Here is a 19,418-nt window from a genome sequence, read left to right on the forward strand (position 1 = left end):
CCCCCATCCCCTTCTCCTCTCCCTTCTGGCAATCATAGTTTTGTTCTCACAGTCTAAAATTTTGTTTTGCATTTTGTCTTTGTTTTTTTCCTTTGTCCTCAACATATGAATGAAATCTTGTGTCATTTGTCTTTCTTCATCTGCCATTGTATTGAGCTCCAAAAAACCTTTAAGTTTTTTTTGAGTTTTTTTCATTATTATCAGGAGATCTCTGTACCACACTACAATGATCCAACCATAATCAAGTTTCTCTCTCTCTCTCTCTGTATCTCTCTCTTTCTTTCCCCCAAAACAAAGATCCTATTAAAACAACACACACACACTCACACACCATCTTGATTTCTTGTTCTCAACTTAGCTGCAGATCCAAGGACTCACAACGATGTGTCTAAACCCAATAAAGCTATTTTTTTGTTCTTGAAAGATTGTGTTTTTTAAAATGGGTGATGTGAGGGAGGAACACATCATCTTTGTTATGGTGTGGCCCACAAGCAAAACAAAACAATTTGATCATACTTTTAGGGCCCATCGTTGTGGCAGCCTAGTTCGGCCTTGAGATTTTGTCGGCCTCTCCTTTCTCATCCTTCTCAGTGCTGTCATGTCGGTGAAGCCTTCATGGTCAGGTGAATGAGACCAGTTGTAGTTACTGGTTTTGGCATATCGAATACACAGCGGATAGCTTGCCAGGCTCTTCCGTGCGGGCGGAATACTCTCGGTAGCTTGCCAGTCTTTCCGAGAGGGATAGAGGCTTTTGGGGTGACCTCTAATCACCCTTGTAGGTGTTACCATATTTGAACCCTATCAAATATGGTACGACAATTCCAGAAGATGGGTATTTAGTGTCTTATGATGTGTCGAGCGGCCGCAAAGAAAGCATCCTGGAGTGTGGCGACGGCTGGGTAGTGGAGGTAGTGTCGATAGTGGAAGTCTGCCAGTGGGGTATTTATCTGGGTAGGGTGGGTCTTCTGTGCGCAATCCGATCCCTGGGTGGTTGATGGAAGCAGACAGGGCAGGGTAGGGTGGGACTCCTGATTAGAATCCCTTTGTCACCTGTGGTTGGTGGGAGCAAGCAGAGAATCTCTTTCCCTAGGTCCGCCGAGCTGGAGTCCAAGGTCTCAGAGAGTTCTGCTTATCTTTTTCTGTGGGTCTTCAGTCATGCGTGAGTCTCGGCTGGTGCTGCCACATGGGTCCGGAAAGCGTCCCTTGATTTCAAGTCAACTTAATTCTTGTAAATGAGGAAGGAAAAAGCTTAACTGAAAACGTGTGTGTGTGTGTGTGTGTGTGTGTGTGTGTGTGTGAGAGAGAGAGAGAGAGAGAGAGACTATCCCAAGAATGCAAAAAAGCACAGTAGAAATGACATCTGCACCTGTATGTTCATTGCAGCACTGTTCATAATAGCCAGAATCTGGAAAAAACCCGAGTACCTGAGAACAGACGACTGGCTAAAGGAACTTTGGTAATCTACACAATGGAATACTATGCAGCTGTTAGTAAAGATGAAGTTAGGAAATTTTCTTATAAATGGATGGTTATGCTAAGTGAAGTGAGTCAGAAACAGAGTGACAGACATAGAACGCCTGCACTCATTTGTGGAATATAAAATATCATAATATGAGACTAACACCCAAGGACTGTGTAGACAGGACCGGGAAGATTGCTTCACAGTTGGAAGCCTGTCTTATGAGCTGAGGGGGAGGATAGCTGGAATGGAGAAGGGACTATTAAGTCAATGATGGTTGGAGGAATCTCTCGGGATGGGAGATGTGTGCTGATAGTGCTGATATGGGATCAAACATGATGGCCTCTCATTATCTGTATTGCAAACCATAATAATGCCCATAAGTAGAGAGAGAGAGTAAGAAGAAAACTGTCATAGAGGCAGGGGGAGGGGAGAAATGGGATGAGGACGAGAGGGGAAAGGTATATTGGGAACATTGGTGGTGGAAAATGTGCACTGATGGAAGGTTGGGTTTTCAATCATTGTATGACTGAAACTCAAACATAAAAGCTTTATAAGGGTTGCTCATGGTGATTCAATAAAAATAAATAAATAAATAAATTGGTGTGAAACTGAAATTGGAGAGAGAGAGAGAGAGAGAGAGAGAGAGAGAGAGAGAGAGAGATATTTTTTTAAATGTCCCTTGGGCCAGGAGGACTGGTCAATGGTTGGTCAGTGATGTGGGGGCTGAAGGTAGTTAAGATAGAGGAGGGTCCATTATGATAATAAAAGTAAAGTAAAGGCCCTCCTGTTGATCATCGATTTGCTCGAGCGGGCCCAGTAACGTCTCCATTGGAGACTTTGTTGTTACTGTGTTTGGCATATCGAATACGTCACAGGGAGCTTGCCAGGCTCTGCCCTGCGGGCAAGATACTCTCGGTAGCTTGCCGGGCTCTCCAAGAGGGCCGGAGGAATCGAACTCGGGTCGGCCATGTTGGCTGCGTACAAGGCAAACGCCCTACCTGCTGTGCTATCACTCCAGCCCTATTATGATAATACTGGTTGGAAATGATCGCTCTGGACAAGAACTGAGTGTTGAAAGCAGGTAAAGGGATATAGATTACAACCTTTTAGCATCTGTATTTCAAACTGTAATGCCTAAAATGAGAATGAGAAAGAGAGAGAGAGAGAGAAAGAGAGAAGAGAGGTGCCTGTCATAGAGGCAGCTGGGGTGGGGGGTGGCTTGAAAGAGTGGGAGGGAAACTGGGGATACTGGTGCTGGGAAATTACACTGGTGAAGGGATGGGTGTTGAAACACTGTATGACTAAAATGTAATCATGAACAATTTTGTAATGCTCTATCTCACGGTTATTCAATTTAAAAAAATGGCCCTCGGGAGAAAGACACTTGGATCACTTAACTCCATGTGGTTACTATTGTGGAGGTAAGGGTGTGTGTGTGTTGGGGGTGGGGGAGGGTGTCACAGAGTTCCATGTACCTCTGCCGAGAACCTGACAGTGGCATTAGAAGGGACTCTGGGTCACAGACCATCAACTGCTCCTCTCCTAAAATTGAGCCCAAGGGAAGGTCATTTCACCAATGTCACAGCTTTTGTTGATGGCAAAGCCAAGGTTAGTACTGCTGACTCCTTGAAACCAGCCGTGCCCTTGGTGCCAAACTCCAGGCCACACTTGGGACTTTCTGACACCGGATCATGCCTGGAAGTTGCCAGCAGGTCCTTTATCCCTGATACGTCCTGGCCTGTGCACTAACAAGGCCCGGGGGGGAGGGGGGGGCTGTGCAGGCTCAAGGGTGTGACAAGAACTGCTCTTGACCCTTCAACGTGGGTTCTAGCACCCCCCAGCCCCCATCTTGCAGTAGAATTCCATGTATGATTTTGACTCTCCAGAATTTATTTTTAAAAATTGATGGTATAAAGGAATGGAGATTTTCTGATGGTAGAAAAGCGTTAATGCCAAAAAAAAACCCCACAAAACTGTAATTAGGATGAATTCTACAGTGATATGCAGAAAAATTGGACCCTAGAGTAAAAACTAAGTTTCATTAAACTCATGAAAGTACACATTTTGTTTGAGTAAAAGATACAGAAGACTGAAAACAAACCATTAAGAGGAACTTTTAGGGGGCCAGAGAGATGGTACAGTGAGTAGGGAGGTTGTCTTTTTTCAATTAAAATTTTTTGTTCAATCACTGTGAGATACATAGTTACAAAGTTATTCATTATTGGGTTTCAATCATACAATGTTCCAACATCTTTCCATTCATCAGCATACATTTCCTACCACCAATGTCCCCCCAAAATGGGGAGAAGAAATGAGCAGAAATTTCCTCAAAGATGAAATACAGAGGGCCGAAAGGCACATGAAAAAGACATTTTATATGGCCAGTCATCAAGGAGATATAATTTAAAACAACAATGAGATATCATCTTATACCACAGAAAACAAGAACAGCCAGTGTAGGCACAGATGAGGAGAGAAAGGACTCTCATTCATTGTTGGTGGGAATGCCAACTCGCACAGCTTTTTTTTTTTCCCTTTATTTTATTTTATTTTTTTAAAGTTGTAGATTTACAATTTTTTGTGCTTTGGTTGCAATTATACAATGATCAGATACCCATCCCTCCACCAGTGCCCATTTTCCACCACCATGGATAATATCCCTCCCACCCCCATCCCCCCATCCCCCCTGTCTCTGTGGCAGGGCAATCCCTTGTTTTCTCTCTCTCCTTTTGGGTGTTGTGGTCTGCAAAAGAGGCATTGAGTGGCAAACATGTTCAGTCCATAGTCTACTTTCGACATGCATCTCCCCTCCTGGGAGGATCCTCCAAACATCCTTTATTTGGTGCTCCCTTCTCTATCTGAACTGCCCTTTCCTCTAGGATACCCGGCTGGCCTCTAAGTTATGGTGCTGATCTCAGCTATTCTTGGGTATTAATCTCATACTTTGTTACTTTATATCCCCCAGATGAATGCAATCTTTCTATGTCTATCCCTCTCTTTCTGACTCATTTCGCTTAGCATGATACTTTCCATATTGTACCACTTGTATGTAAATTTCATGACTTCATCTTTTCTAACAGCTACATAGTACTCCATTGTGTAGATGTACCAAAGTTTCTTTAACCAGTCATCTGTTCTTGGGCATTCAGGTTCGCACAGCTTTTTTGGCAAACATTATGGGCATTCTTTAAAAATACTAGAAATGGAGCTTCCATACAACCCAGCAATGCCACTTCTGAGAATGTACCCTAGGGGCCCAAAAAACACACGGCAGAAAAGCCATCTGGACTTCTATGTTCATTGTGGAACTATTTACAATAGCTAGAATCAGGAAATAACTTGAGTGTCCGAGAACAGGAAACTGGATAAAGGGCGGTTTTTTTGCACACGACTGACCCAGGTTGGATCCTACTGGGCCCCTGAGCACCACCAGGAGTGAACCCTGAGCACAAGGCTAGGAGTAAGCCCTGAGCACTACCAGGTGTGGCCCTAAAATCAGGAGAGAGAGAGAGACAGAGAGAGAGAGAGAGAGAGAGAGAGAGAGAGAGAGAGAGAAAGCTTTCAATTAGATGATTTTTCAGTCAAGAAATGTTTTTCAAGCTCAGATCCTTGAATTATGGAGCGATAGCACAGCGGGTAGGGCGTTCGCCTTACAAGTGGCCAACATGACCCGAGTTTGATTCCTCCGCCCCTCTCGGAGAGCCCGGCAAGCTACCAAGAGTATTCGATATGCCAGACACAGTAACAACAAAGTCTCCAATGGAGATGTTACTGGGCCCGCTCGAGCAAATGGATGATCAACGGGAGGGCCTTTACTTACTTACTTACTTAGAGGTACCAAAGCCCCCACCTTGCAATAGAAAAACGTGCATATAAGATTTGAGTCTGCCCAGACTTACTACTGTAGTTGACTAATGACAGTAACCTTACTGAGCATATGAACACTCAATTTGCTGAAAGATTGAGTGTCAAACTTTGGAAGAACTTTTTGTGCTGATTGAAGTTGTCTCTTGCTCTGTACCGTTGACTCATGTGGTTTTTTTCTTTACTGGGAGAGTTTCCATGATGGAGGTGTCCGAAGGAGAATGGGTTGATTGAGTTGGGGAAATTGGCTAACCAGCATCTCTCTCAAGTTGAATGTGTCCATAACTTGCAAAACCATCACTAACAAAGTTAAACTTATGGACAAACCAAGGAAATTATTTCTATCACAAATATTAAACAGTAGTGGATGGCTGCTGGAACAATAGTACCAGCAGGTAGGGTGTTTGTCTTGCACACAGCCAGCACAGGTTCAATCCTTGGCACTCCCTATTGTCCCCGAGCCACCCCCAGGAGTAATTCCTGAGTACAGAGCCAGGAGCAACCCTTTAGCATAGCTGGGTATGACCCCAAAAGCCAAAACAGCAACAACAAAACAAACCCAGTAGTGAAATGTTTTTTAATGTACAAAGAAACTTCCCTTAGAGACCCGGGAGAATAACAAAGTTCTCTAAAGAAAACCCATGCCAGTATTATAAACATGGACAGATTACAAAAAGAACAGTAAATAATGTTGCCCCAAATTAAAGGAAAGCCTGCTTTCACTAATAGTCAGAGATGTGCAAGGTAGAAAACTGTATTTTATATCAGTTTGGCACAGTTAAGTAAAAGGCACAAACCTAGTATTGACTGGAACTCAGGATCCTGAATTCCCTTTCATGGAATTTTAGTTGCCACCTGTGTTGGACCTAACATTGTTTTAAGTATTATTAAGGAAAACTTCAGTTGGAAAGATAGAACAGCAGGCCAGGTGCTCACCTTGCAACCAACCCAGGCTTGATCCCCAGCACCACGTTTGGTCCCTCAAGCTCCACGAGGAGTCATCTCTGAGCACATCCAGAAGTAAGTTCTGAGCACAGGCAGGTGTTGCCCAAAAACTGAAAGAAAAGAATGAAGAGAGGGAGGGAGGAAGAAATTAGAGTTAGTACGGGGGGAAGATGCTTGCCTTGCTTACCTGGTTCAATCCTAGTCACTCCATACCTTCCCCTGAAGACCACCAGAGATCACTCCTAAACACAGAGTCAAGAGTAGCCCTTGGGCACCTCTAGGCATGGCCCCAGAGTCCCCCCCAAATAGCAGAACAGAAAGGAAAATATTGCCACCAGTTAAAAACATGGTGCCATATGGTCTGATTTAGAGTTCCACCATTCATGTGGGAGTCTTTGTACCCACCTACAAATGGATCTTCGTCCTAAAGCATTCTCATGAATGTGTGGCAAATAAAGGGGAGAGGCTGAGTCGTGTTATTTCCTAGAACGTCTTCACCAGTTGTGCGGCTCCTCTGAGTGACTTCACACTTTCAGTTGGTCCTCATTGTGGTGTCATCTCAGTCATCACGAGCTTTGAGATGCTGCATTTCATGAAAGAGAGCTCTGAGCATGCCTCTGGGCTTCTTCTTCCAAGCCACTGACAGCTGTTCTGTTGGTGTCTTGTTGGCAGTTTCTTAAACGCCTAGAAGGTCCAGAAATGTTTTCCGACAACTTTCAGCACTTATGTCTCTTCCTGCAGTGTTCTGAAGTGGTTTTCTGGCAGAAGTGTTGTCAGGCAGTGCTGAAAGTGTTAACCACTTACTCTACCTGCCTGGCCAGCAGGGAATGCAAAACACTGATGATTGAAACACTTTGTAACTGTATCTCATGGTGAATCAATAAAAAGGGAGGAAAAAAAGGAATAATAATACAATAAAATTAACATTCTGGATTTTAAAAAAAGTAATGTGGGGTTCATGCCCAACTCAATCAGCTTAATCAGTGGCTAAATAAATAGCAGTACTCCTACATTATAAATAAATAAATAAATAAAACCACTCATGATTATATACTGTTCTGATTTCAGAGGTGTTGGAACTGGTAGATCAAAGAAATGGGAGGGATTCAAACATAATTCTAGTCTTTCTAACACTGTATCTGCTGAGAGATCCTTTGTATACTTTGAACCCAGAGAATCAATCTCTAGAAATTTCCCCAAAGTCAATTATTTTGAACAGGCAATAGTATAAAGATGTTTGTATTGAAAAGTATAAAGTAAGCTCGTCGTCGTCTGGGAAGATAGCTCAGAGGGCTGGAGTATGTGCTTTGTACACAGGAGGCACTGCTAGGAATGAGTCCTCAAGCATACAGCAACGCCTCAGCTCCACTGAGTATGGCCCCAATACTAACAATAAATAAATAGACCAGTTTAAAGCAGTCCAGATGTCCATTGATGAGAAGTTGGTTATGCAAAGCAGGATCCGTTCCCCGACAGGTGGCCATTACGCTGTCATCTTTCCCTGTCCAGAGTGTGATGAACTCCAGCGAGAACTAACTTACTTTATCTGCAGACAGAGAACGGTGGGCATGGTGCAAGAAGAATAAAGACGAGCCTGTAAAACTGTGTTTATAGGCAATTACTGGGCATTTTTGCTCTTTGATCGGCAGTTTTTATCTTACGTTTGTCACTGCAGTAAGAGAGCAATGTTGTTCTCTGTTTTTATGTGCCCGAACCACCAGTAGAAAGGATGCCAGGTTTATTGACTGGATATTTAGCATGGCTTCCCAGTGCACGCCAAGTATATTGTGTGGACCTAACGGGCTGATTACAGAGCGCCCCGAGCACAGAAGAACTCATGTGGAACCACTCAGGCATATGGGCTGGAGCGATAGCACAGCGGGTAGGGCGTTCGCCTTACAAGCGGCCAACATGGCCGACCCGAGTTCGATTCCTCTGCCCCTCTCGGAGAGCCCGGCAAGCTACTGAGAGTATTCAATATGCCAGACACAGTAACAACAAAGTCTCCAATGGAGACGTTACTGGGCCCGCTTGAGCAAATCGACGATCAACGGGAGGGCCTTTACCTTTACCTTACCTTGTTTGCTTAAGATGCTTTAGTACTTTGTATCACCATTACACTGTGATAAGTGCTGTGAGCCTTCCTGGTGCTCAGAGTCAAAGTAAGGAGACTCATGTGCAGTGCCGTGTCAGGTAATCCCAGAGGGCAAGACAATTCCAGGTCGGGGATCCATGGAGACTTTCTGTAGGAGGCAGCACTGGAGTTAGAAGAGCTTGAGAGAATCTTGAGAATGCTGTTGATTTGTACAGTCAGAGAAATCTACATAGACAAGCCATATGCTTCTTTAAAAGTGTTCTTCAGAAAGTGAATTTCTTCAGTTATACCATGCGTATATAAAAGAACCCACCACAATAGGATATTCAGTGGATATTCAAGAAGGAATAGAACCCCGATTAAGAGACCCTCATTTATCCCCTGGCTCCTTTATGACCTCTTTCAGACACCAGTCTGCAAAGTGATTGCTAATTGCTCCTTCAGATTCCAGAGATAGATATATCAGTCTTCAAGCTTTCTATAAGCTGAATCTTTTGTTTTGTTTTGTTTTGGTTTGGTTTGGGGGGAGGGGGTCATACATGGCAATGCTCAGGAATCAACCTGACAGTGTTCAGGAGAATATACAGGATGCCGGGGATTGGACTTGGGTGGGCTCTGTGCAAAGTTAATGTCCTACCTGCTGTATTACACTCCAGCCTTTATAACCTGAGTCTTACAGACTGACCTCTCTCTGTCTAGAACTTCCCACTCACCATTGGGTTTGGGTGTTCCATTCATGTTGTTGCCAGTGTTTGGGATTCCGGAGTACACGTTACCAGAGACATAACTTTCTAACAGCCAGAAAAGCTCAAATTCACCACTTTTGTGATATCAGTATCTCCTCTCATCTTCGCTCAGCATCAGCACCAAGATAAAAAAAAAAAATTGTGCCATACATGGACAAATGCTAGAGAGTGAATTTTCTGAGATGCAAAGCAAACAGAGATGCTCAACAGCCATCATCCCATAAGGTGTTCCTGTCACTCAGTCACTCTCTGGCCATCCTAGGAAGCACACACGAGGCCCATTGGACAAGGCGAGGCCCCTTGCCCAATGAAACTCACATTCTACTTGGAGAGAAATCAGAGCTCCAGGCAGCACAGCACTGCAGATCATGACTGGCCTCGATACGCTTCTACATCTCAGTTGCTGACTCTGATAATGCCTAAGCAGAGGGTCTAATTGCATCACATTTGTAGCTGTTGAGGGCATCGGTTGCATCTAAATAAAGCCCCAAAGAGTTTTAGGCCTGGAAATAGCATTAGAGAGCCGCAAGTCCAATGCGGTGATCATCTTCTAGTTACTGGCCATTGTTAATCAAACAAAGGAATTTTGAAGTCACGTAGGGACAAAAAGAAACACAACACTAATGATTCTTGAAGCCTTGGAATTCCAGCCAACTCTTCAGAGTGCTTTCTTGACATGAGAGTCTGGATTTGAGCATCCTCTGTGAAGACGCAGGCTGTGTGTAACTCACCATGTTCCTTGGCCCAGAACAAAAATCAAACGCGATATATGTTTTTTTAGTTTTTTTGTTTTGGTTTGGTTTGGGGGGTTTTGGTTTTGGGGCCACAGTGCTCAGGGCTTACCCCTGTCTGTACTCAGGGATCACTCCTGGCAGGAACAATTTGGGGTGCTGAGAATCGAACCTGGGTCAGCGCATACAAGTGTCCTACCTGCCGTAATGTCACTCCAGCCCTTGTGAGGGTGATTTGATCAGAAATGCCCTTCTTACTGTAGTGAGCAAAACTGGTAAAGTTAATTTAGGAATGTCATCTGATATGTTTATTTACATTGATAATCTATTACATAACTTTTTTCAACGTAGAAAAAATTTAGTCAGGTTTTCAAGGAGCTTTTCCTGTGGAGTCAAAAAATAAATTTTTTTTAGAAAGTCAAACCTATCTCTAACTTTTTGGGGGGTCACACCCGGCGATGCACAGGGATCACTCCTGGCTCATGCATTCAGAAATTACTCCTGGAAGTGCTCAGGGGATCATATGGGATGCTGGGATTCGAACCCGGATTGGCCACGTGCAAGGCAAATGCCCTACCCGCTGTGCTATCATTCCAGCCCCCCTATCTCTAATTTTAAAATAAACACAAAGATGAATACACCCACCTCTCATGAAGGAAGGAAAAGAAGGGAGGGAGGAAGGAGGGAGAGAGGGAGGGAGGGAGGGAAGGAAGGAAGGAAGGAAGGAAGGAAGGAAGGAAGGAAGGAAGGAAGGAAGGAAAGAAGGAAGGAAGGGAGGGAAGGAGAAAGGGAGGGAGGGAGGGAGGGAGGGAAGGAGAAAGGGAGAGAGGGAGGGAAGGAGAAAGGGAGGGAGGAGGGGAAGGAAGGAGGGAGGGAGGAAGGAGCACATTGAATGGAAAGGGACCATGGCTATTAATGCTACCCCCAGCAATTCCCACCCCACCCCCTCTGCTCCCATAACAGAAGAGCTGACTTTTAGCTGTATCTACATGGAACCTTTCAATTGCAAAGTATTTTTGTATACCTAAGTGTGCATCTACTAGTCACGTAGATTAAAAACTAATGATTAACAACTGCAGGTAAATCATGTGCCAGCACTGGCTGTACCAGCTGGGTCATTCCTAGCTCGCCCTTTAGAACTCTGAGTGTCCTCCAGACCAGGCCTCCTGGCCAGGGGCAGTCACTCGTCTGCTCTCCTGAAATTCCCTTGCTTTCTGGTTTAATGCCCACCTAGGCAGCCCTAAAAATAGACATTCACACATATTTCTGTTTACCTGGCTTTCACACTATATAGCAGTGTGGGCATCAACTTACCATATGTAAACTTTATGCACATTTATGGGTATTCAACTTTACATAAATGGAAAAATTTCGTACCTGATTTTTCTGTTCAAATGATGTGTTAGAGATTCATCCATTTTTAAAAAAACGATCGTTTGATTGTATGAGTGTGCCATGAGTTATTGACCCATTTGATCAGTTCCTTTGTTAAGCATTTGGGTGTTTTTGTGTCTCTATCACGCAGACTTTTACTCCACCCAGGAGAAGCAGGTGAGGAGTGGGGATTGTACCTTTCTGGGTGACACCACTGGCCCCTTCCTCCATGCACGCACTGAGAGATTTGAGGTGGGGGAGGGGTAAGGGGGCAGGTGGAGTCTTTCCTGCTGCCCTTCCTGTCCTGGTCATCCTGGAGAGATCTCAGTGGGAACTTCCTGTTAGGGATCTCCAGTCCTTCCAGATTGATGGACCAGCCCACCCTTGACTTTTCTGATATTCCGTATTCTCATGGCTACCCATTCTAGCTCCAGCCTTCCTCGCTCTCCTCTGGTCCTCCAGTGGAGCCCATCTTGGGGAGGGGGGGACTCTCCAGGGAATCCCGAGTTCTCAGGTGCTCTGTGCCCTCTGCTCTCTGAAGAAGCCTTTGCAATGTGCCCATGCAGAAGCCCTTGGTCTGCTCTTTCACTTTTCTCTGTATTCCCTGCCTGGTTAGTGACTGGATGGATGGCCTGGGCTTCACAGGCTCCTGTTGGCCCCATCTTGATTCATGCGTCCTCCTTGCATCGGAGTTTGCCTGTCACCTTGCATCTTCCTCAGGTACATTCTTAGCAAGTTCTCCTACGAGCAAGCAATGCCTTGGTTGAAATGTCTTTTTATTTTCTTTCTTAGTGTTTCTTTTTCCTGATCTCTCCCTGTGGGTCAGACTAACTGCAGTCTGTTGTCTCCAGATCACAGGAATAGCTGAACAGCGAAGAAGGAAACTTTATTGGCAAGGAGACAGTTGCTAAGTTAGGGAGCCAGTCTGGCAAAATTCAGTCAGGTTCAGTGAGAATCTAGTTTTATGTCACTAGCGTTTGGGTACTGGAGTGATAGCACAGTGGTAGGGCATTTGCCTTGCACGCAGCCAACATGGCCGACCCGAGTTCGATTCCTCCGCCCCTCTCGGAGAGCCCGGCAAGCTACCAAGAGTATCTTGCCCGCACGGCAGAGCCTGGCAAGCTCCCCGTGACGTATTCGATATGCCAGACACAGTAACAACAAAGTCTCCAATGGAGATGTTACTGGGCCCGCTCGAGCAAATCGATGATCAACGGGAGGGCTTTTACTTTTACTTTTACTTAGAGTTTGGGTAATCACTGTATTACTGTATCACTGTCATCCCACTGTTTGTCGATTCGCTCTAGCGGATGCCAGTAACGTCTCTATTTGTCCCAGTCCTAAGATTTTAGCAGCCTCTCCTTACTCATCCTTTGCAACACTGCTCTTTCAGAGGCAGGGTAATGAGGCCTGTTATTATTGTTGTTACTGTTTTTGGCATATCGAATACGCCACAGGTAGCTTGCCAGTCTCTACAGGATACTCTCCGTAGCTTGCTGGGCTCTCCGAGAGGAAATACTGCATCACTCTCTTCCGGGAGCTTTGCTTTATAGTCTCTGGATCTTGGCCATTGATGGGATTACATGGCGCTGGGGGCAGTTTGTGGGTGTGACTGCCAAGCTACTGGAAAACTGGGGGTCTGGGTGGAGGAGGCCCAGCCCCAATCCGAGCAGGCTTGGAGATTTCAGCCACAGGTCCTGTATACCTGGGTTCCTCTGCCAGTTCCTACATGCATGAGGCTCGTCCAAACATGTGGAGAGTGACCTTGAACATGACGATGGCTGGGTTTTGGAGGTTTTTAGCTGCTGGGGTTCTGCTTGGGGTGGGGAGGGAAACTCAACCTGCCCCCCCTCCAAGGGGCCCCAGTGAAGTCAGCCTGGCATGGGGCAGGGGCAGGAGATTGGGTGATAGACAAGATTATGTAAATATGTTTTCTATGAAAAAAATCATGCATAGTTATGAAGCGGAGAGGTGGGCATTGCCGAGAGGAGGAGCTTTCAATGGACAACTCTACTCTGGCATCAGAGGTAGAGAAAGGCCCTCCTGTTGATCATCGATTTGCTCGAGTGGGCCCAGTAACGTCTCCATTGGAGACTTTGTTGTTACTGTGTTTGGCATATCGAATATGCCGTGCGGGCGAGGTACTCTCGGTAGCTTGCCGGGCTCCCCGAGAGGGGCGGAGGAATCGAACTTGGGTTGGCCATGTTGTCTGCATGCAAGGCAAACGCCCTACCGCTGTGCTATTGCTCCAGTGGTAGCACAGTTAGAGAAAATGGGGGGAAATATCAGTGAACTGAAACTGGGCAGGGTCAATGAGCAGTCCTGCCTAGTTGGGGCTCTGGAGTATTTTTGGTCCAAAGAAAAGTGTAAGTTTCTGTGTTGATCCCATCAAAGCTAAAAGAATATCCCATTGTGACTGCTCCCAGGGAGGCTGTCACTGTCACCGTCCTCCCGTTGTTCATCGATTTGCTTGAGCTGGCCCAGTAACGTCTCCATTGGAGACTTTTGTTGTTACTGTGTTTGGCATATCGAATACATCACGGGTGGCTTGCCAGGCTCTGCCGTGCGGGCGAGATACTCTCCGTAGCTTGCCGGGCTCTCCAAGAGGGGCGGAGGAATTGAACTCGGGTCGGCCCGGGGAGGCTGGGAGGATAAATTTCGAGCTGTCTGTCTTGCTTTCTTAGCCCCAGCGTCTCACTTTTATGGGGCCACAGCAGCAGCTATGGGGAGTGGGGGCCGCAGACAGGGCCAGGGATGGAATTCATGGCCTCTCATGTGCTAGCCATGCGCTTTATACCCTAAACTCTGTGCCCGCTCCCCGTCTCCTGTGTGTTCATGACCTCCCTTTGTGAAGCCCTGTGCTGTCTTGTTTTTATGTAGTTTTTAAGTGATGATGAACCCACGGAACTGAAATAACAAACCCAAAACATGTGGCCCAGAGACGGACCTGCCGAAGCTTCAGGCATTTTGCAACTTGGCCCAGACAAAAACTCCACTGACCCATGGCCATATTCCATTGTGACACTTCCTCTGAGCACTTCCAAGACTATCCACCATCGTTCGGCACCCGCTGCTGTCACAGAGAAATGAGGACACAGTAGTCCGTCATGACAGCCCAGAGATATCACATCTTTTCTCTCTGGCTGCTTTTAGTGTCATGGGAAGTGTTTGAGGGATGCTTCTGTATCCCTTCGAGGTGTAATGCAGATGATAGTACCCTCATTTCCTTGACTCAGCATATCACCTTCCTACCCATACTTCCACGTACTTCTGTTTCTATGAATGCCTGAACCTTCAGCATAGGGGGCTCATCTAGGCAGTGCTCAGGGCTTTCTCTGGGCTCTGAGATCAGGGGACCATCTGTAGTGCCGGGGATCAAACCGAGGTCAGCCACATTCAAGGCGAGCATCTTACCCATGGTTTTATCATTCTAGCTCCAGAATCTTCAGCATTTTTACATCCTCTTGCCTGTCTCTGAACCTCCCTTTCTGTTTCTCTTCTCAGGGTTGTGTTCTCAGTTCTGTTTCCAGGTGTCCACCAGAAATTTCAGGAGATGATTTAAAAGACTAAGTGTGTTTATTTGGGATGGTTGAATGGGATTTAAAGGTATACAGATTCGATGATAAGCCCTAGAATGTGTCCCCAAAAGGGAACTAAGCTGGGGTTTTTATGATGGAAAAAGAAGAAGGTGAGGTAAGTGGTTCAAGAAAAGAGTTGGTTAATACTGACAAACTTAAACTGTTCTTGCCTCCTACAATTGATTACTGATGTTCTAGAAAGGATGAGAAAGGAACTGATTTCGTGACGCCAAATCCATAACCATCAGTTTTCAAACAATTGTTAGCTCGATGGCTTTGTTCTAGGTAGAGGCACAATGCACACTAACCCAGACGTCACTCCGGGCTCTGTGCTCAGGAATCACAAATGGTATTACCCAAGGGACCGTTTATGATCAGCCACATGCAAGGCCAGTGCCACACGCCCTGAATATCTCCCCAGTCCCTCTTGATGGCTTCTTAAGACAGTCATATTGGCCCCCTGCGGAGGAGATGGGGATGAGGTGTCTGTGTGCTGGTGCCCTGGTGAACGTGGCTTCATGGCCGTCTCCTTTCCACAGCTGCCTCCTGATTGTCCCTTGGGTGTCTGCGGCCCACTGAGATTGATTTCCTATTGTATGTTTCATTTCTGCAGATTTGCTTTCTGTTTTTGTTCAAATCTGTGTTTGAAACCTTCATCATCATTTGCCCTTTTATTATATGTTGAATCTTGTAAAGACAATGAAGCCCTCCCCCTATGCTGATGGGATGGGGACTCCCTCCTGCAGGTTTACCCGCTGGCTGACTAGCCTGGTGTTCTTTCCTCAGGGTAAGAACCCCCCACACACACACTCCCTTGCCCTTGGGGTAGCCCTTCTGGTTGCTGTCTCACCAGACCTAAGCTCTCTCCACCTGCCCTTGGACCTCCTGGTATGCTGAGCCACCCCTACATATTCAAATATTTGAAGACAAATAGGGCTGTTGTTGCCATTTGATCGTTTTCTAATCAGAGGGCATCTCAGGTTCCAACAGTTCCTTATAAAACATTTTCAAGTTGTCTCACTTCCTGCTTCGTGCCCCGTACATGAAGCTTAGCTCTCAGTTATGCCACAGCAGACCGTTAATCCTCGTCTCCACCCTCCACAACCAGGGGAGGTGTTGAGATTGAGGAACTTAGAAGCCAGACCTCCCTCACGGTCACCCATTGACTGCTGGTTCTTCTGGTTCTTTCTTCTCCCTGTAGGTGCCCAGGAGAGTCCAACAGCCCAGGTACAGCTGCCCTAGAGGACAGAATGAGAACGTCAGCTGGGAGGTTGCCCAAGGCTTGCACCCCTCCCTGCCTTCCCCTGCCCGCCCCCGCCCCCCCCCCCCACTCCTCTCCCCTCATGGGGTCTTCTACAGTGTATTTATTTACTTTCGGTTTGGGGGCCACCCCTGGCTGTACCTAGGGCTTACACCTAGCTCTGTGCTCAAGGGTCATTCCCAGTGGTGCTCGAGGATCATTCCCTGTGTGCAATGCTGGGAATCAAACTGGGGTTATCTGTGTGTAAGGCAAGTACCTTCATTCCTATATGATGCCCCCAGCCCTACAGGTTTATTTGGTTTTATTTGGTTTATTTTTTGGCCTCCTAAGAGTGTCCAGGAGGTCTGGTGGCCACTCACCCTGATTCTCAGCCACCTGGGCCAGCAATTTGGTGCTTGATACTGAGCCTGTGGGCTTGTTCAACCCTCCAGTGCCAGAGATTACCCGGGTCACTCCAGCAGAACTCAGGGGACCTCCAGGACTGTACTCATTAGTCTGAGGCCTCTGGGGCTGCACCCACAAAAATCTCTGCGGAACTGGGGATCAAACCAAGCTTAGCTGCATGCACAGCTTGTGCCTTAACCCTGGTGCTGTCGCTCCAGCCTCTAGATTTAAAAGTCCATAATTATTGTTTGGAAAATAAAATTGAGTTGTTGCAGAGAACTCCCGGTATCCAACTCTTCTCGAGCAAACTCTGGAAGTCTGGGAAACCTGTGTTGTCATCCCCGAAAGGACTGTGCTGGCTCTGATTAGAGCAGAAGGTCCTGAGATCATTGGACTTATGGCTGCCTTTTCAAAAAACAGTGCCACTCAGCAAACGCCCGAAAAAAGCAGAATGCACACCCCCATACCGCGCTCAAGATGGCCACTGTTCCTCGGGGTCATCCCATCACCACACAGGGAGGACTCGCCCGCATCAGGAACACTGACCTACAGACGGTGCCTGAGCACCCCCGAGTCTCTCTCCCCATGCTGTTTCCTCGCTTATGCCTCCCATGGGATCCTGAAGCAGCACATGCATGTCTATAGCATGTTAGTCCCCAGATCCTCCTCCCTGTGGCCTGGCACTGTGGCCTGAACCTCAGACATTGCTTCTTCAGTGTGTGTCAAAGACATGCACACTTGTTCCTTCCTCCTAGGCCGGTGTTCTGTATCAATACACGTACAGTCTTTTCTTCCCTTTAAATCCCATTACATTTATTTCTTAGAACAGCCAATTTTGCCCCCTTCTGCTTAAAATGATATGCCTTGTTGTATTCCTATTCAGTCAATTCTATTAGTTCAAGAGTTAATGTAGTGTCAAATAATAGCAAATTCGGGATGAACAGATACCTGATTTCTACAACCCAGTTATTCTGGCCATTTCCCAGTCTCCGGGCATGCCGACTTCTCCTAATGTGAGTTCATCATCTTCCACAATGTCCTTGGGCCCTGCCAACCACCCTCTGTGGCCACTCAAAGTTTCAGCTTTGTCATTTCCATGTAGCTCTCTACCTCAGTCAGTGTCCAGCTTCGGGGTGGGGGGTCAGTGGGGAGCAGTGCTGTTCTGTTCAGTTATGTCCAGCGAAACATGGGGGTCTGCTGAAGAAAAGATGTTGGGACGTGCTGGGAATCAAAGCCAGGGCCTCATATTTGAGGCTCGTGCTCCATCACTGAGCCACACTGCCGACCTCGCATAGCTTCTTGTCATCTCCAAATGGAATTACATGTCGGCCTCCATGAATCTGAGTTACTGGTTCAAAGCATGAGTCTAGGATGTCTTTCAGGATTAAAGAAATACCAGCTAATATTTTTTATATATATTTCATTCTTTTCACGGTAGAGGGAGCACCATGGGTGGTCTTCCTTCCGTGCTTCCAGAGATGGATCCAGGTGCCCCTCGTCATGACTTTCACGGGGACACTGATCAAGTAGACCTCTTCTTAGTAAAATATAGTGAGAACTACTAGGAATATTTAGAAAATTGGAATGGCTTTTCTTGTAAGTCTTCAGGACACTTTCCCTCCCAATTTGTTTTGGCCTCCTGGCCAGAAGCCAGGTATTTTCAGTCAATTTACTTTTCCTCCAGGAGCTGTCTGTGCCTATTTCTTATCATCGCCCCTCCGATTGGCTAGGACCTGAGATCTATCAGTCTCCTCCCGACAGCGTGCAGTCAGACCCTAGACTTGATCAAAGCTTCTCGTGGTCCTGAGCCCTGTCCTGCGTGTGGCCTGGCAGCTGGGACCCGCAGTGGCTCATTCTCAGCTCTCTGTGTTCCTAGAGGTGACACCCCTGCAGCTCATTAACCCTCCTACCCCCACCCTGTACTTCAGAATTGTTCTGCCTCATGGGCTGTAATGTTCAAACCGGGCGACAAAACAAGTAGTGATTTATTTTTCCACCCTCTGTTGTTCTGACAGTACCTGGCTGCAGATTGCCTGCCAGGCCTGGATATTTCCTTGTTAGAGAACAGTCTTCCGAGAGCTGGGATGGTCCGAGAACTCGTGGCAGCCTCCTGGTGCCGTTGTTAACCAACAGAGTAAGACACCAGGAGCTGAGCCCAGGGCACCTCCCTTTGATATCAAAGAAGGATGGGGCCCATTCCAAGAAGAGGTTTTCCTGGGAAGATGGGTCAGTCTAACTGGGGAGGTGAAACTTTAAGCTGTGGATGTGAAAATGTGTTTTATTGATGACAGTGTGAATGCTCAGGAAGGTTTTGTGTATTTATCTTCCTTTTCTCCCACACCTGCATCCTGTGTGTGTGTGTGTGTGTGTGTGTGTGTGTGTAAGTAAAAGTAAATCAGAGTATTTCTGCATCTTCAGAGCTGCCAGAATTCACAAGTAACCAACATTAAAAAAAATGTGGTTGCATTTCCCATTTCATTGCTTTCCTTTATTTCATTGTTTTAAGGCAGCTCCTTCTAAGCAAATGTCTCCTAAGGTTTTTGGGGTTTTTTTAATTGGTAATTATAAGTCAGGGGAAAATGACAAAATTATCAAACTAAATTTTATTTTATTTTTTTTTTTTGCTTTTTGGGTTACACCCAGCGATGCATAGGGGTTACTGCTGGCTCTGCACTCAGGAATTAATCCTGGTGATGCTCAAGGGACAATGGGATGGTGGGGATTGAACCCGGGTCAGCCGCATGCAAGGCAAAGAATCCTACCCACTGTACGATCGATCACTCCAGCCCCATCAAACTAAATTTCCAGTAGAACAAGACAAACAATTGGGATTATTTACAGCCTAATTTCCCCTTCAATCTGGCTCTGATCCTCCCTAATCTGTGATCATTTTGATAGCCCTTGATCCTTTTGTTTGTTTCAGGCTTTCCTCTCAGGCATTGAGAAGGAAATTCAGGGACTAGTTTGCTGAAATGAGT

General features: G+C 46.2%; 1 protein-coding gene across 1 annotated transcript in view; it reads left to right on the forward strand.

Annotated features, from left to right (window-relative positions):
- The window catches only part of RNF150 (ring finger protein 150), a 194,400-nt gene that overhangs the window by 27,865 nt on the left and 147,117 nt on the right, over positions 1 to 19,418 (forward strand). The gene's annotated exons all lie outside the window — the stretch shown is intronic.

This window comes from Sorex fumeus, unplaced genomic scaffold (assembly GCF_029834395.1).
Source record: "Sorex fumeus unplaced genomic scaffold, SorFum_2.1 ptg000039l, whole genome shotgun sequence".
Lineage (NCBI taxonomy): Eukaryota > Metazoa > Chordata > Mammalia > Eulipotyphla > Soricidae > Sorex > Sorex fumeus.